This window comes from Equus przewalskii, chromosome 29 (genome assembly GCF_037783145.1).
Source record: "Equus przewalskii isolate Varuska chromosome 29, EquPr2, whole genome shotgun sequence".
Taxonomy (NCBI): domain Eukaryota; kingdom Metazoa; phylum Chordata; class Mammalia; order Perissodactyla; family Equidae; genus Equus; species Equus przewalskii.
This window is the reverse complement of record NC_091859.1, coordinates 41,708,374-41,722,983: the sequence shown is the minus strand read 5'-3', so window position 1 is coordinate 41,722,983 and position 14,610 is coordinate 41,708,374. Positions and strand designations below refer to the sequence as shown.

The 14,610-nt window shown below is 46.3% G+C and overlaps 1 long non-coding RNA gene across 1 annotated transcript; it reads right to left on the bottom strand.

The window, feature by feature from the left end:
* Nucleotides 1-3,884: 3,884 nt before the first annotated feature.
* Nucleotides 3,885-11,318, bottom strand: LOC139080294 (uncharacterized). Its single transcript, XR_011534686.1, has 2 exons — nucleotides 11,083-11,318; nucleotides 3,885-9,266 (listed from the first exon to the last, which is right to left on the bottom strand). It is a non-coding gene; the product is annotated as an uncharacterized lncRNA (long non-coding RNA).
* Between the last annotated feature and the right edge of the window lie 3,292 nt (nucleotides 11,319-14,610).

Here is a 14,610-nt window from a genome sequence, read left to right as displayed (position 1 = left end):
GCGTCCTCCTAGAAGGCCGGATGCTCCAAAGAAACCAGCTTTTCGAAAAGAAAGACGTAGAGCTAAAATATTCATATGCTGTCTTTTAAAATAACGCCTACCCGTGCAGTGCTCTAAGTTTCCCACAGATCTTTCCTGTGTGTCATTTCATTGAAATTCCCATAACAACACTACGTGATGAGCTGGGCAAACTGTGTTACTCTCTTCTCTTGCCTACAGTTGCCGACACTGAGGCTCCAAGAACGGTGTGGCCAAGGTGGTGTAGCAGCAGAGCTGCAGCAAGACTTCAGGGTCCGGATTCCTGGCCTGGCCTTTGTCTTGCTAACCATAAGGCTCATGGCAATTTATTTTTGTGGGTGAAACCTGCTCAGCTATAGTTGCATGTTTTAAGCTAGTGATAGAAGTAGCAAAAAGAGGAGACTGGTGTGGTTGTGGTGGGGGCCCTGGCACTGAAGCTGGTGCGATAGCTTGGCTCAGCAGTGGCTCCAATGGACATGCCTCCTGAATTCACGCCCTTGGACGGTCCCCTCCCACACTGGGCCTGTGACTCACTTTAACCAATACAGTGGGGCCCAAGGGAGGCTGCACCGATTCTGGGTCTAAGCCTTAAAGATGTTTTTGCACTTTTGCGAGCCCTGAGCTGCCATGTAAAAAGTCTAGATACTCTGATGGAGAGGCCACACTGAGAGGGAGAAGCTCTGAGGCTAGCTTTATGGAGAGAGAAAGAGAGAAAGAGAGAGAGAGCAGAGCCCACTCGGCATTCCAATTGTCCCAGCCAAGGCACTGGATATGTTGGTAAAACCACCTTGGGTGTTTCAGGCCCCTGCTGCCATCTGGCTGCAGCTGCATGAGTCCCCTAGCGAGACCAGCGGAAGAACTGTTCAGCTGAGCTCGCCAATCCCAAATCATGAGAAACAATGAATGGTTATTGTTTTAAGCCAATAAGCTTTCAGGCGGTTGTTATGCAGCAAGAGATACACAAAACAGCTAGGAAAGATTTCATTCATTCATTCGGTCATTCATCCTTCCATTCATTCATCATTTCCTAATCATCTACTATGCTCCCATCACTTGCTCTTCCTGTTGCTATCATCCAGCAATATTCAATCTTTTCCCTTCAAGCATTCATTGATGACTTTAGCACCTGGCTGTCTGTCTTCCTCTCCACCAGCTGGAATTTTGATAGGGATAACTTCGAATCTGTAGGGGAATATTGCCATTCTAACAATATTAGGTTTTTCAATCCATGAACATGGGTGTCTTTCCATTTCTTTAGGTCTTCTTTAATTTCTCCCAACAAAGTTTGGTAGTTTTCAGTGTAAAAGTCTAATACTTCTTTTGTAAAATTGATTTCTAAGTATTTTGTTCTTATTGATGCTGTTGTAAATGGAATTATCTTCATTTCACTTTCAGATTTGTCATTGATAGTGTACAGATATACAATAGATTTTTTGCACATTGATCTTATATCCTGTAACTTTGCTGAAACTGTTTATTAGTTCTAATAGTTTTTGTGGATTCCTTAGGATTGTCTATATACAAGGTCATTTCATCTGTGAATAGAGACGCTTTTACCGTTTCATTTCTAATCTGGATGCCTTTTATTCCCGATGCATGTTATCCCTTTGCCTAATTTCCCTGGCTAGAACCTCCAGTAAGAAGTTAAATGGAAGTGGCAAGAGCAGACATCCTAGTCTTTCTCCTGATCCTAGGAGGAAAGCATTCAGTCTTTCAACATTAAGTAAGATGTAACTATAACTGGGTTTTTATGGATACTCTTTATCGAGTTGAGGAAGTTTCCTTCTATTCTTATTTTGCTGAACATTTTTATGAAAGAGTGGATTTTGTCAAATGCCTTTTCTGTGGTTTTTGCCCTTTATCCTATCAATACGGTGTATTACATTAATTGATTTTTGGATGTTAAACCAAACTTGTATTCCTGGGATAAGAATCCCATTTGATTCCTGGGATAAATCCCATTTGGTCATGGTGCCTAATCCTTTTCATATGTTGCTGGATTCAATTTGCCAGTATTTAGCTGAGGATTTTTGCCTTATATTCATAAGAGGCATTGGTCTATAGTTTTCTATTCTTATGATGTCTTTGCCTAGGTTTGACATCGTGGTGGTACTGGCCACAGAGAATGAGTTGGGAACTTCCTTTTCACCTATGGACCACAACTCTCAAATGGGGGCTCCACACTGCCAGACAATCCTGCTACCCTTCCCCAGGAAATTTATTTTTATACTCTACCAGGTGACTGTTACACAACTTTTCTTCTGTCCTCACATTTCTAGCACTACTCAGCTGATGACTTCCTCGTATTTCATGGAGCACACAGATGCAATTAAGTGAGAACAACCTCGTTCTCCACCCTCAAAGCTACCAAGTCTTTGCATCCGTTGCACGGTTGACCACTCTCTCCCTAATGTGCTTTCTCGCGTAGGCTGCTGTGATGCTCACCGCGCTCGTCTGGACTCCGTCTGCCTCAGAGGCTGCTCTTCTCCACCGCCCCCAGATCTCGAGATGCGGAGTTCTCTAGGGCTCTGTTCTCTGCTCTCTTCTCCTTTCTCATCTACACTCTCCAGGTGACCTTATATATTTCCATAACCTTAACTTTGACTCAGAAATGTCTGTCTTCTGCCCTAAACTTTCTCACAAACTCAACTATTACATCCGACTACCTTCTCATTATTTCCATTTGGATGTCTACAAGCATCTCAAACTGAATTCTGCTGAAACCCAACTGTTGATGCCCTGCAGCCAGGCCACCCACAGCTGCCTCTCACCGAGCCTCCCCCTCTCTGCGAGCAGCACCGCCACGAGCTTAGGTCATCTTCGATTCTTGCCTTTCTCTTAGACCCCATTTTTAAACAGAAAAGTTCTGGTTGACTCCAACTCCCAAACATAACCTGCTGTATCCACCACTTCTTTCCATCTCCTCTGCTTACAGATGCCGTCATGTGCCTCCTCTCGCATCTATTATCTCCCTGAATGAGACTCTTGTTCTTTTCGGTGTGCTGATGAGCTTTTTGTCTCTCTCTCTCTGTGTCTCTGTCTCTCTCTCACCTCCCCCCTCCTTTTCTCCCTCCCTCCCTCTCTTCCTTCCTTTCTTTCTCTCTTAAACAAAAGTCAACTGGGAGAGGGATGTTTTTCACATTGCCTTTAAGAAAAAAATACACGAATACAAGTACAATTATCTTTTTATCAAGAAATAGTGTCTGGACAAGGCTGCCATGTACAGGTTGTGCACTGCACAAGTCTAAGGGTACAGAAGGGCACGGTGTTATTCAACAGCCCTGTAGCTGCAATTGCACTTACGTATTTTTTTTTTTTTTAAGATTTTATTTTTTCCTTTTTCTCCCCGAAGCCCCCCAGTACATAGTTGTATATTTCTCGTTGTGGGTTCCTCTAGTTGTGGTACGTGGGACGCTGCCCCAGCGTGGCTCGATGAGCAGTGCCATGTCCGCGCCCAGGACTCGAACCAACGAAACACTGGGACGCCTGCAGCGGAGCGCGCGAACCCAACCACTCGGCCACGGGGCCAGCCCCTGCACTTACGTATTTTTTAATTAACATTTTTTGTTATGGCAAAACATTTATAACAAAAAGTCAATCATTTTAACCATTTTTAAGTGTACAGTGCAGTGACATTAGGTATATTCACAATATTGTGCAGCCATCACCACTAGCCGTTTCCAGGACTTTCTCAGCAGCCCAGGTAGAAGCTGTCCACCATCAAGCACTGACTCCACTGCCCCTCCCCCCAGCTCCTGGTCGCCTCTGTGGAACTTTCTGTCTCTGAATTTGCCTATGCTAGGTCCCTATATAAGTGGAATCGCACAATAATCGTCCTTTTGTGCCTGGCTTATTTCTATGCATTCTTTTATATTTTTCCATCCTTGAAGAGTTTCATTTGAAAGTTAAAATTTCAAAAAATTATCCAACTAGCACACAGTCTAATAGTATATCTTTGAACAAATTTAGTCCAAGATACTTTTGAAACTAGTTTGTCTTTTCTTTATAGTTTATCTTTTTAGTTTATCTTGTCTTTCTTGTGGGTTACTCAGTTATAAAATGTAGTTTGTCTCATACGGTCTCTTAATATAACAATTTTTAAAAAGAAGACATTTTATCATGACAAAGATTCTTCACTTGACCAGACTGTAGCCAAGCTCCTGAACCTTCTGCTAACCCATCTGTGCACTTCCTTGTAAAATCTAGTTTTAGCACGCACCCTGCTGAGTTGGTTTAACCAGAGCCCCCTACCCTCCATGTCTGACCTGCCGTCAGCAAAGAATCCCATTAAACCGGTTTAGCCAGAAACCCCATTAAAAAAAGTGGGCTGGCTCCGAGTGATTAAGTTTGAGGGAGCGCTCCGCTGTGGCGGCCCAGGGTTCGGATCCTGGGCGCGGATATGGCACCGCTCATCAGGCCACGTTGAGGTGGCGTCCCACATCCCACAACTAGAAGGACCTGCAACTAAGATATACAACTATGTACGGGGGAGGGGGGTTGGGAAGATAAAAGCAGAAAAAAAAAAGAAACCCCCTCACTCCTGATGTTTCCTCTTAGTAATTTTCCTGCATCGACTCCCACCCTGCTCCATGGCTATAAATCCCCACTTGCCCCCGCTGTATTCAGAGTTGAGCCCAACCTCTCTCCTCCACTGGAAAGTCCATTGCAGTGGTCCCCCATCCAGACCATGATGGTCCTAAATAAAGTCTGCCTTAGCATCTGTATCAAGTGTCACTGAATATTTCTTTTTCTTTAACAACCATTGCAAATTAAATGCATTGCAAAGTCTTTAATATAAAAGGAAACATATGTGCCTTTCATGAGCCATTTTTTTTCTTCGTGACCATAGTAAGGGTTTTGATTTTATTTCAAGAATGTTTTTTCCCATTCACACCACCACCAGCTTTTTTCCCCCTTTTTTCTTTTTCCACTGCTTTCCAATCTAAGCCTATCAGACCTCACACTTTCTGCCAGAAAAATGCAATCAACTCTCCCTCCTCTGAAGGCAGACGCAGTCAGCCGAGCACTGGTGCACAGGGTAGCCACAGGCTGCCGGGGCGAGAGGCCCTGGGAGTGGAAAGTTCACGGGCTTCGTGAATCGCTCACAAAGAACACAGTGGAATCTCTTCCTGCGCATCCTTCTCCCTGCCCCCACGCTGCGGTCCCCACCCCCTTCTCTGAAGACAGCCACTCTCCTGACTTTGCTCCCTTCCAGATAAACGTAAGAATAATTTCACGAACCTCTTATACAGGGTTATAGGCAATTACCTCCCAATCTTCATTTTAAGATCAGCTTGGGCTCAGTAGGAACTCAGACTGGCTGCTCCTGGACTGTCCCCTCCTTACCCGCCCGCAGCTCTTCCTGCCAGGAGGCATCAGGACAGAATCTGTCACACGGTCCTGAGGATGACGGTGATGATGGCAGTAACAGTAACTAGCTAACATTTATGTGGCCCTCTCCGCCTGCACATGTGTTAGCTCGTTCAATCCTCGCAACGACCTAAAGCAGAAGGAGACCGAGGCGAGGGAGGTTGAGCAGTCTGCCCAGGTCACAAAGCTGGTGAGCATCTGAGGCCGTGTCTGAGCCACAGTCGGCTTCCAGAGCCAGCGTTCTGAGCTGCAGTAAGCTCTCTCTGGGGCCCGTCTCCTGTTCAGCACTAAATCTTTGTTTAATGGATGCCTGAGCCAAAGTCCTTAAATATCACTTTCCCTGAAGAGCCACTTAGGCCATTTAAGCATCAGCACATTTGCAACGACTTCGAGTAACTTCCGTCCTCGGTGCAGCAATTTGTACACGATCAGTCCACAATATCTACTAACCATGGCCCTTAAATCAATAAAAATAACGTATTAAAGCAAGAAATACAATGTATCCAAATATAATACTGATAAACACAATGTATTCAGATACGTAAACAAACACAATGTATTTAAGTCGAATGCAATGACTGAGGGACCCTAAGTGGACTCTTACCTAGTTCCAGAGGATTCTCTGGTTTCTACACTTCCCTAGCAGAAACTGAGAGAGAGGGACTCAACACAATGTCTTTGTATTTCAGTTACTTTCACGCTTTGTCCCTGCTTCCAAGAACTTTCTCTGAACTTCTCAGGCCCCTTATTACTCCCTATGGAATTGTAGTTATTTATGTGCCAATTTCATTTCCCCCCCCTCACACTGTAAGCATTTGATCTTTGGTTCACCTGTCTATCCATCCTCCTTCCCACCCACTAGACCCCACCCTTCCCCAGACAGTGTCTGGCGCCATACCTTGCCCATTGTAGGGGTTCAGTACACATTGGATGGATGAATGAATGAACCATCCTCTTACTAAGACATTGCCAGATGGAAGAGACCGTGTACACACATCTGAGCTTGTCTCCATGGCCCAAACGAGGACCACTCACGATTTTTCCACTGAACTGTCCTGGTATCAGAAAGGGCTCAGACATGAAGGCAAGGCAGTTGCTTTCAGCAGAGTCCAAGTGAGACTAGGGAAGTGTGAATACTTGAAAGAAGACATTTAACAAACAGGGAAAGTCTAGCTCTCTTTTCCATCACCACAATCATTGTCATTGAGTTGCTGTAGGGCTCCAGAGCCTCGGTGACCCTGAGATTGTTTCAAGGGTCCCACCTCCCTCCCTCCCTCACCTCTGGCTACTGGTAGGCTGCCATTCCATAGCCTGAGCTCTGAGTGACCCAGAGCTCCTGATATACGGGTTCCCACTCAGTGGCTGGTGAGGATCTTTCCTGCAGGATGGTAATGCATCTCTCAATTAAAGCACTAACAACTTCTTACGTAACTTTACAGAAATCAGGACTCAATTTTGGACATGTGGGGAATGGCTGTGATCTCCACCCTCAAGTTTATATTCTCACTGGGAATATTTAAGAAGTGACAGTAGCAGTTAAACAGCAGTAGGAGTTTCACAACGATAGAAGGCAGCAGCACAAGCTATGTCCCAGGACAGGACATGATGAACTGATCAATGACAGGTCTCAGAATTCAGAGAATGGGGAAGTGACTCTGGGCTGAGCCTGTTTGGGAAGGCTTCCCCCAGAAGAGGACAGTCTCGTATTGCCCTGTTGCCAACGTGTGCCAGGCTCTCCTAGCAGCAACCAGATCACTGGTCAGCAGGCTGAATTGCCTCAAGCTCAACAGCCAGATTGGTACCATTATGGTGGGAATTGATGTATGAAACGATTTATACTTTCCATTCCCCAAACCAATTTCTTTCTATTTCTCATCTTTACTTGATGAATCTATGTACTAATTAGTAGCTGTTACTTCATTCTCAGCAGCTTAACTTGCTACTGAAAATTATGACAGAGCTGAGAATGAATGATTGCCAAGATACACTAATTACGTCTCAAGGGACGTGCCCAACATATTCAGACGATCTTTTCTCCTCTTTCCTTGCCTTCCCCTAGTGAGTAAGTTTGTTCTAATCACTTTTGAAGGAAGCAAGTTACATTGTAATTGTAGCTCCTTGAGGTTCTTAAGTGTAAGAGCTGAGAGTAAGACTGGATTCTGTTAGCAGAGTGGTTGGCAGTCTTTGAAATGAGGTATGCCAAGGTCCAGCCCATTTTCTTCCTCAAAGGTCAGGAAGGGAGATGCAGACAGCACACTGGCTCAATGGGTAAAATCTGGCAGGTGGCAGGATCAGGACACAACTTCCAACTCCTGGTTCAGGGCATTGACTCTTTCAGTCCAAAAAGAACAGGATGAGGGGTAGAATCAGCCCATGGACCAACTTGGAGGGCGCCATCTTTGGTACACGGTTGGCCAGCTTCTGTACCAGGACCTGGCTGCTTCAGTACCCTTGGACTTCATTCCACATGGGTGGCCTCATTTAACATTCTAGTTGATAGTCAAGGATTAAAGACCTTGGGTGGAACCTAAGTGACTCCAATTTCTCATATTTTTGTTCTGATTTTCACTAAATAGAATTAGGCTGAGTTTGTTGAGGTGGATGGCTAATGCAGTTGGCATCCTGCCCTTCCCTCAGCCTCATCTCTACACACTGAGAGCCACTTCCACAAGCACCCGAAACTCTTGTTGTGAGGTCTTTTTTTCCTGACCCTGAGACCATACCGGGACAGGGCATTGGGCAAGCCAAGCTGGAAGTGTGGGAGAGTTACTACCCAGAAGCAGCCTCGGGGGCAGGTGGAAAAGCCTGGCTTCCCTGTCTCCCAGTGGACTAAGTGAGATGCGTTCTATGCTGCCTGTCAGAGCTCCCCAGGGGACTGAGCTCCCGGTACCCTGTGGGTAACTTGCCTGCTAACACTATTGGTTCTTTCCTTCCCTGCCTCACATCCTCTGCCCACCCCCACTGGAGTTCCCTGGGGTCATCTCCTATTAGGGGTTGAATTGCGTCCCCCAAAAAGATATGCAGAAGTCCTAACATCCGGGACCTGTGAATGTGACCTTCTTTGGAAATAAGGCCTTTGCAGACGTAACCAAGTTAAGGTGAGATCATACTGAATTGGGGTGGGCCCTAATGCCAATATGACTGGTGTCCTTATAAGAAGAGGAAAAGAGATACAAAGAGAGTCACACAGCGATCAGAAGGCCTTGTGGAGATGAGGCAGAGGTAGGAGTGGCGCATCTACAAGCCAAGGAACACCAAGGACTGCTGGCAACCACCAGAAGCTAAGAGCAAAGCATGGAATAGACCCTCCCTCAGGGCCTTCAGAGAGAACGTGTCCCTGCCAACAGCTTGATTTCAGACCTCTGGCCTCCAGAACAGACACCCCATTTGCGGTCATTTGTTATGGCCGCTGTAGGAAACCGACATCGCTCCCAAGTAAACCGCGGGCACGCAACTCCTTGTTTCAGGGTCTGCTTCCCAGGGACACTAAACTAAGACACACTGTACCAGAGAGAATGGGATTCCTGAGTACTGACCACTGCATTTCTCCATGAAGGAGTCACACCCTTGAACAGAAAGAGGCACTTCTCCTTAACAGACTAAAAGAAACAGAATTCTATTTCCACAGGGAACAATGTTAGGAAAAGCACATATAATGTTCATAGGAGAAATGTATTTGACATAAATGAGAGAAAGCTGGGTCTGATGTGGTAAATGGTCTCCGTCTCGTCCAGAGGGGTCAGAACCACATCACTGTGATTCTCTGCCGTTTGACTCTCTTTGCAGTGGTTCAGCTGGCCAGTCGGTGCCACTTTTCTTTTGCGGGTGTGAGATGGGAAGACACAGCATCTGGACCCAGGCTGTTCTCTCTCGTGAAACTGCAGGACAACACAGGCTGGCCGTAACTACAGATATAACAGTTTGTTAAGTGGAAATTTCAAGGGCAACACCAATAAACGATAGACGTGGAATTCCAAAGCCAGATCTCACTCTGTGGGATTTATAAGGACAATTTCAAGGATTCCTTCTGTGGCTCTCGGATCCTCAACTGATCCAGGCGAGAAAGAGATCAAAGAAGGAAGTGGAGGATTTGGGGGGATTTCTTTTGGAGAGGGCTGCCGCCCTATGATGCCGGCAGAAAGCTGCTGTGTGTCCCTGGCAAAGACAGAACCCCGACCTGGAGCTGTTCTGAGATCTGTCAAGAGGGAGGACAACACCAAATACTGGCGAGGATGTGGAGAAACAGGAGCTCTCTCTCTTTCATTGCGGGAAATGCAAAATGGTACAGACGCTCTGGAGGGCAGATGGGCAGTTTCTCACAAAGCTAAACGTACTCTCACCACATGATCCAGCAATCGTGCTTCTTCGTATTCACCCTAATGAGTTGAAAACTTAACATCCACACAAAAACCTGCACGTGGATATTTATAGCAGCTTTGTTCGTAATCACCAAAGTTTGAAAGCAACTAAGATGTCCTTCAGTAGGTGAATTGATAAAGAAACTGTGGTCCATCCAGACAACGGACTATCGCTCACTACGAAAAACAAATGAGCTATCAAGCCAGGAAAAGACACGGAGGAAACTTAAATGGACATTACTAAGTGCAAGAAGCCAATCTGAAAAGGCTCCATACTGGATGATCCCAACTCGATGACATTCTGGAAAAGGCAAAACTACGGAGACTCTAAGAGGATCAGGGATGAGGGAGGAGAAAGGGATGAGCAGGTGGCGCACCAGGGATTTTTAGGGCAGTGACACTATTCTGTATACCACAGTGGTGGATACATATCTTTATACATTTGTCTAAACCCATAGAATGTACAACACCAAGAATGAATCCTAATGTCAGCCATGGACTCTGGGTGATAATGACGTGTCAATGTAGGTTCATTAACTGCGAAAAATGTCCCACTCTGGAGGTGGATGTTGATAATGGGGGAGGCTGCGTGTGCATCAGGACAGAGTATATGCAAACTCTCCATACTTTCTGCTCAGTTTTACTGTGAACCTAAAACTGCTCTAAAAAATAAAGACTATTTAAAAAATGTCTCTGTGCGGTAGGCATGGAGATAGGCCACGCAGATGGACCAAAAAACTACAGGGAGTGTGGTCAACAGACAGCCTCCAGGTGTCAGCACCCTCAGAGGGCCACCTGGCCAAGGTCATGCCCTCTCCAGGGCAGGCGACATTCAGTGCCTGAGCGAGCCGGGGGCACAAAGATGACAAGGTTAGACAGCGTTGGCTCCAGTGCTCCCGCTGGGTTGGCCTCAGCCTTGTCAAGCCTGCAGTGTGCGGCTGCCTCTGTCCAGTGCTGTTTCCTGCCCCTTCCTTTCCCAAGTGTGGATCCTTAAGAACATCTGGCAGCCCAAACTCATCTCAAAGTCTGCTTCCAGAGAACCCTATCTGGAAACCAATCTCTGCACCCCAGCTGGGATCTGAGCTCTTCCGTAAAGCCCTCCCAGCCCGCTGCTTTCACCCCTGCTTCCTGAGCCAGCCTGCACTCACGCCAGGATGGATTTGATAGACGAACCCCGCTGCCCACTCCCGTCCACTGTTGTGCTGAGGAGCAAACTCTCTCTTACATTTTGCAAGATAATTATTTTCTTTTTTTAAATTTTAAAAGTGTTTCATTATGAAATTCTTAAAATAGATAGAAAAGCACCAACAATAATAAAAGACACCCGAATACTCACCACTCCGTGTGGATCTCTCTGCCTTTTAAGGAAATAAGACATGAGCGATAGCTCAAGCTCTGCCCTCCCCATTCCTCTTCTGCCCTCCGGATACGCCCAGGCATGTTTCAGCATCTTTGCTACATGCGACGGTATCCAGAAACAATATGTCACCGATTTTGTGTTTTAAGCTGTGCAAAAATGGTGTTACACTGTATCTGTCTTCTGGACCTTGTTTTTCTCGCTCGGCCTGTTTAGCGGACACCGTGCTGAGGTGTGCTGATGTTCCTCATTCCTTTGATCTGCCGGATCCTGTTCCATCACACAGTGGACTGCACCTCAGAGAGTCAGCGCTGTCTTCACGGAAATGTGAAAACGGTGCTGTAGCAGTGTGCAATGAACGTCCTTTTCACGTCTTCTTGGGTACATGTGCACATTTCTCTCTGGTGGAACCGCTGGATGGAAGGGTGCCCAGGCCTCCAACTACATTGTAACGCCAAATTGCATTGAACCAGCTTACTGGCCTACACTGTATGTTTCCCACACGCTCTGGTGCTTTCAGACTTAACAATTTTTACTCTCACTGGTGTCAAGTCTTTGCACATCCCTTGATTATCAGCGAAGTTGAGCATCTCTTTTATATGTTTAGTGGCCATTTGAGTTTCCTCTTCTGGAACTGTGTATTCATATTCCTTGCTCATTTTCTACTGGGTTACTATTTTTCTCTTACTTAAAAAAAAATCTCTTGCATTTTAGTGCAACGTTTCATGTATGTTTTGTCTCCTTGCCTGGATGTCGAGTTCAGGAGAGCACCGGCCAAGCCTTCAACATCAAACATGCTGTTGGTGCTCAATCAATTATCTCGGGGCTGGGTTGGGCCTTTTAGATTTCAGGTTGAGACAAACAGACTGAAAGTTACCAGTCAATCTGGTATTTTCAACCTGTCCATCAGTTGGTTGGGTTTGCTGCATAGCTGACCTGTTGACTTACATGGCAATTGGCTGCAGGATGGAACCAGCCAGACCACAAGCAAAGCAGGCACGTCACCAGGAAGACCTCAGAGAAATCACCTGTGCCCAAGAAGGTATTAAGCAGATATTGATGTGGGCCCATTGATTTCCACGTGGCAGAGCTGGAGGGCAGTGTCCATCTTCCTCGATCAGTGACCTGTGATGAGCTGAGGAGCTTTCACCAATATCTCTGTGGAGCCTGGCACCAAGGGGGTAGCATCAAGTACCCCAGAAATACACATATCCACCAGGGAATGCCCAGGAAGCCAAGTCAGTATGCTGGGGGCAGAGTGTGGTTTAAACTCTGTCTACCGTGAAGCAGAATATATGGAGTATTAGGAGATTAGAGCTGGAGGAAGTCTTAGAAGCTGGGCAGTGTAATCATTTCACTATACAGATGATGCCTTTGGCTCAGAAAAACTAAATAATTTGTCAAAATTCATAGTGCAGGTTAATGAGGGGAGAATGTGTGTGTGTGTGTGTGTGTGTGTGTGTGTGTGTGACATCAAGCTATACCACAAAATATGCTGAGACAAATTGAGCAGTATCCTATGTAAAGAATACACATCTTTTCAGGGATTTGATAAAATGTCATCAACAGTCATGCAGTGTTCAGCAACTGTTCGCTAACGGTCTGTTGTGTGTCTGGCTCTGCTCTGGGGGCTGGGAGTGCCGAGGGGACAAGACGGAGAGGGTTCCGGCCTTCATAGAGTTTACATTCTAGTCAGGGGCAGCCACAGTCAAGGAAGTAAATCCATGAACATCGTATGTCAGACAACGGCAATGCTGCAAAGGTAATAAGACACAAGCAGTGCTCGCTTCTTTCATTCACTGCACAAATATTTATTGAGCTCCAGCTGTATGCCAGGTACTGCACTGGGCCTTGGTGAGACGGTGGAGACAAGACAGAATGGGTCCCTGAACTCATGGAGATTGGATTCTGGTTGAGAGAGACGCAGTCAATACACGAATGGATGCAGCAACTGCGGATGACCAGCTGCTGTGAAGGAAATCATGGGGCGATGTGATGGGCGACAAAGCCGTGGGTTCTGTGGGGGTGGGTGGGCGGGGCGGGTGACTTAGAGTGTTTCTAACAGCAACTGCAAAGGCCCTGAGGTGGGACAGGGCTTGGCATGTTCCATGAAAGGAAAGGAGGCCGGTGTGGCTGCAGTCTGGTGAGCCAGGGAGTGAAGAGAAGTTGGAAGCTGGGGAGGAACCAGATCCCTCGGCCCCTGGTGGGGTTTGGATATTGTCCTGAGAGTAATTACCCAGACTTTAAGGGAGGGGAATGACAAGGGTTTGATTTACGTCTTTAAAAGACCACTGGCTGCTGTGAAGGAAACAGATCGTTGTGGGGTGAGACTGGGAGGCACCATGAGGTCAGGAGGTCATGACAACAATCAGGCGAGAAACGGCGGCAGCTTGGACCCGAGTACTGATGGGAGACGTGGTCAGCAGTGGACACATTTGGGAGATATTTTGTAAGTTTTTCCTAATGTCGCTGGAACTTCAAGCTTAGCCACTGTTCTAAGGTCACAGCAGCTTGAAGACAGGACAGTTACCCACATACCCTGCTTCTGAGTCACCTGGGACAGACCCCAGGACGAGGCTAACTATCTAACTGTGGAACAGTTTCATCACCCCAAAAAGAAACCCCATACCCGTTAGCGTTCCTCCCCCAGCTCCTGGCAACCGCTGATCTGCTTTCTGTCTCTATGGATTTGCCTATTCTAGATGTTTCATGTGAGTGGAATCATACAATATGTGGTCTTTTGTGTCTGGCTTCTTTCACTCAGCATCATGTTTTTGGGGTTAATGCATGTTGTAGTGGTGTCCGAACTTCACACCTTTTTATTGAGAAGTAACATTCCCATGTATAGATAGACAGCATTGGGACATCTGGGTGGTTTCTGCTTTGGGGCTATTTCGAAGAATAATACTCTTATGAACATTCACGTACAGGGTTTGTGTGGACACGTTTCCAGTTCTCTTGGGATAGTCACACCTTTGAACGATTAAGTGACTTCCCCCCTGACCCCAATTCCTCTGTTTGCCCTTCTTCCTAGTCAAGCAGGTAGACAATTTGGCAAAACCAGAAGTACCGCCTTGTTTTCCTCACCGCATCCCATCAGGCGGCACGTGATTTCAATTTGCCACGTTCCCGAGGTTCACTGTGATCGTTTGATGACGGTGGTGCCTGCCAGGCTTCTTCAGACAGTGATGTTTCCGTTTTCCGCTGTTTTGTGGGGAGGTACTGTGAAACTGTGGATATGTCCACTTATCATCAAACGCTCAATACGGGTCATTTATTTATATCTGTATGGATTCATGGTTTCCTATTATATTCAGCAGATTTTAATTGTTAGTACCATTATTTATTTTTATGCTCATATCATCCTAGATTTGGCCAGTGGCAGCCTTTCAAAGGCAGATACCATGGGGAGTCTTTTCAACGTGTTCCTATCGCCCTATCAACAATTCCTCCCTCTCCGGCCCTTCTCTCCACGGGGTCTCTCATCCCAGCCTCATCCTCAGAATG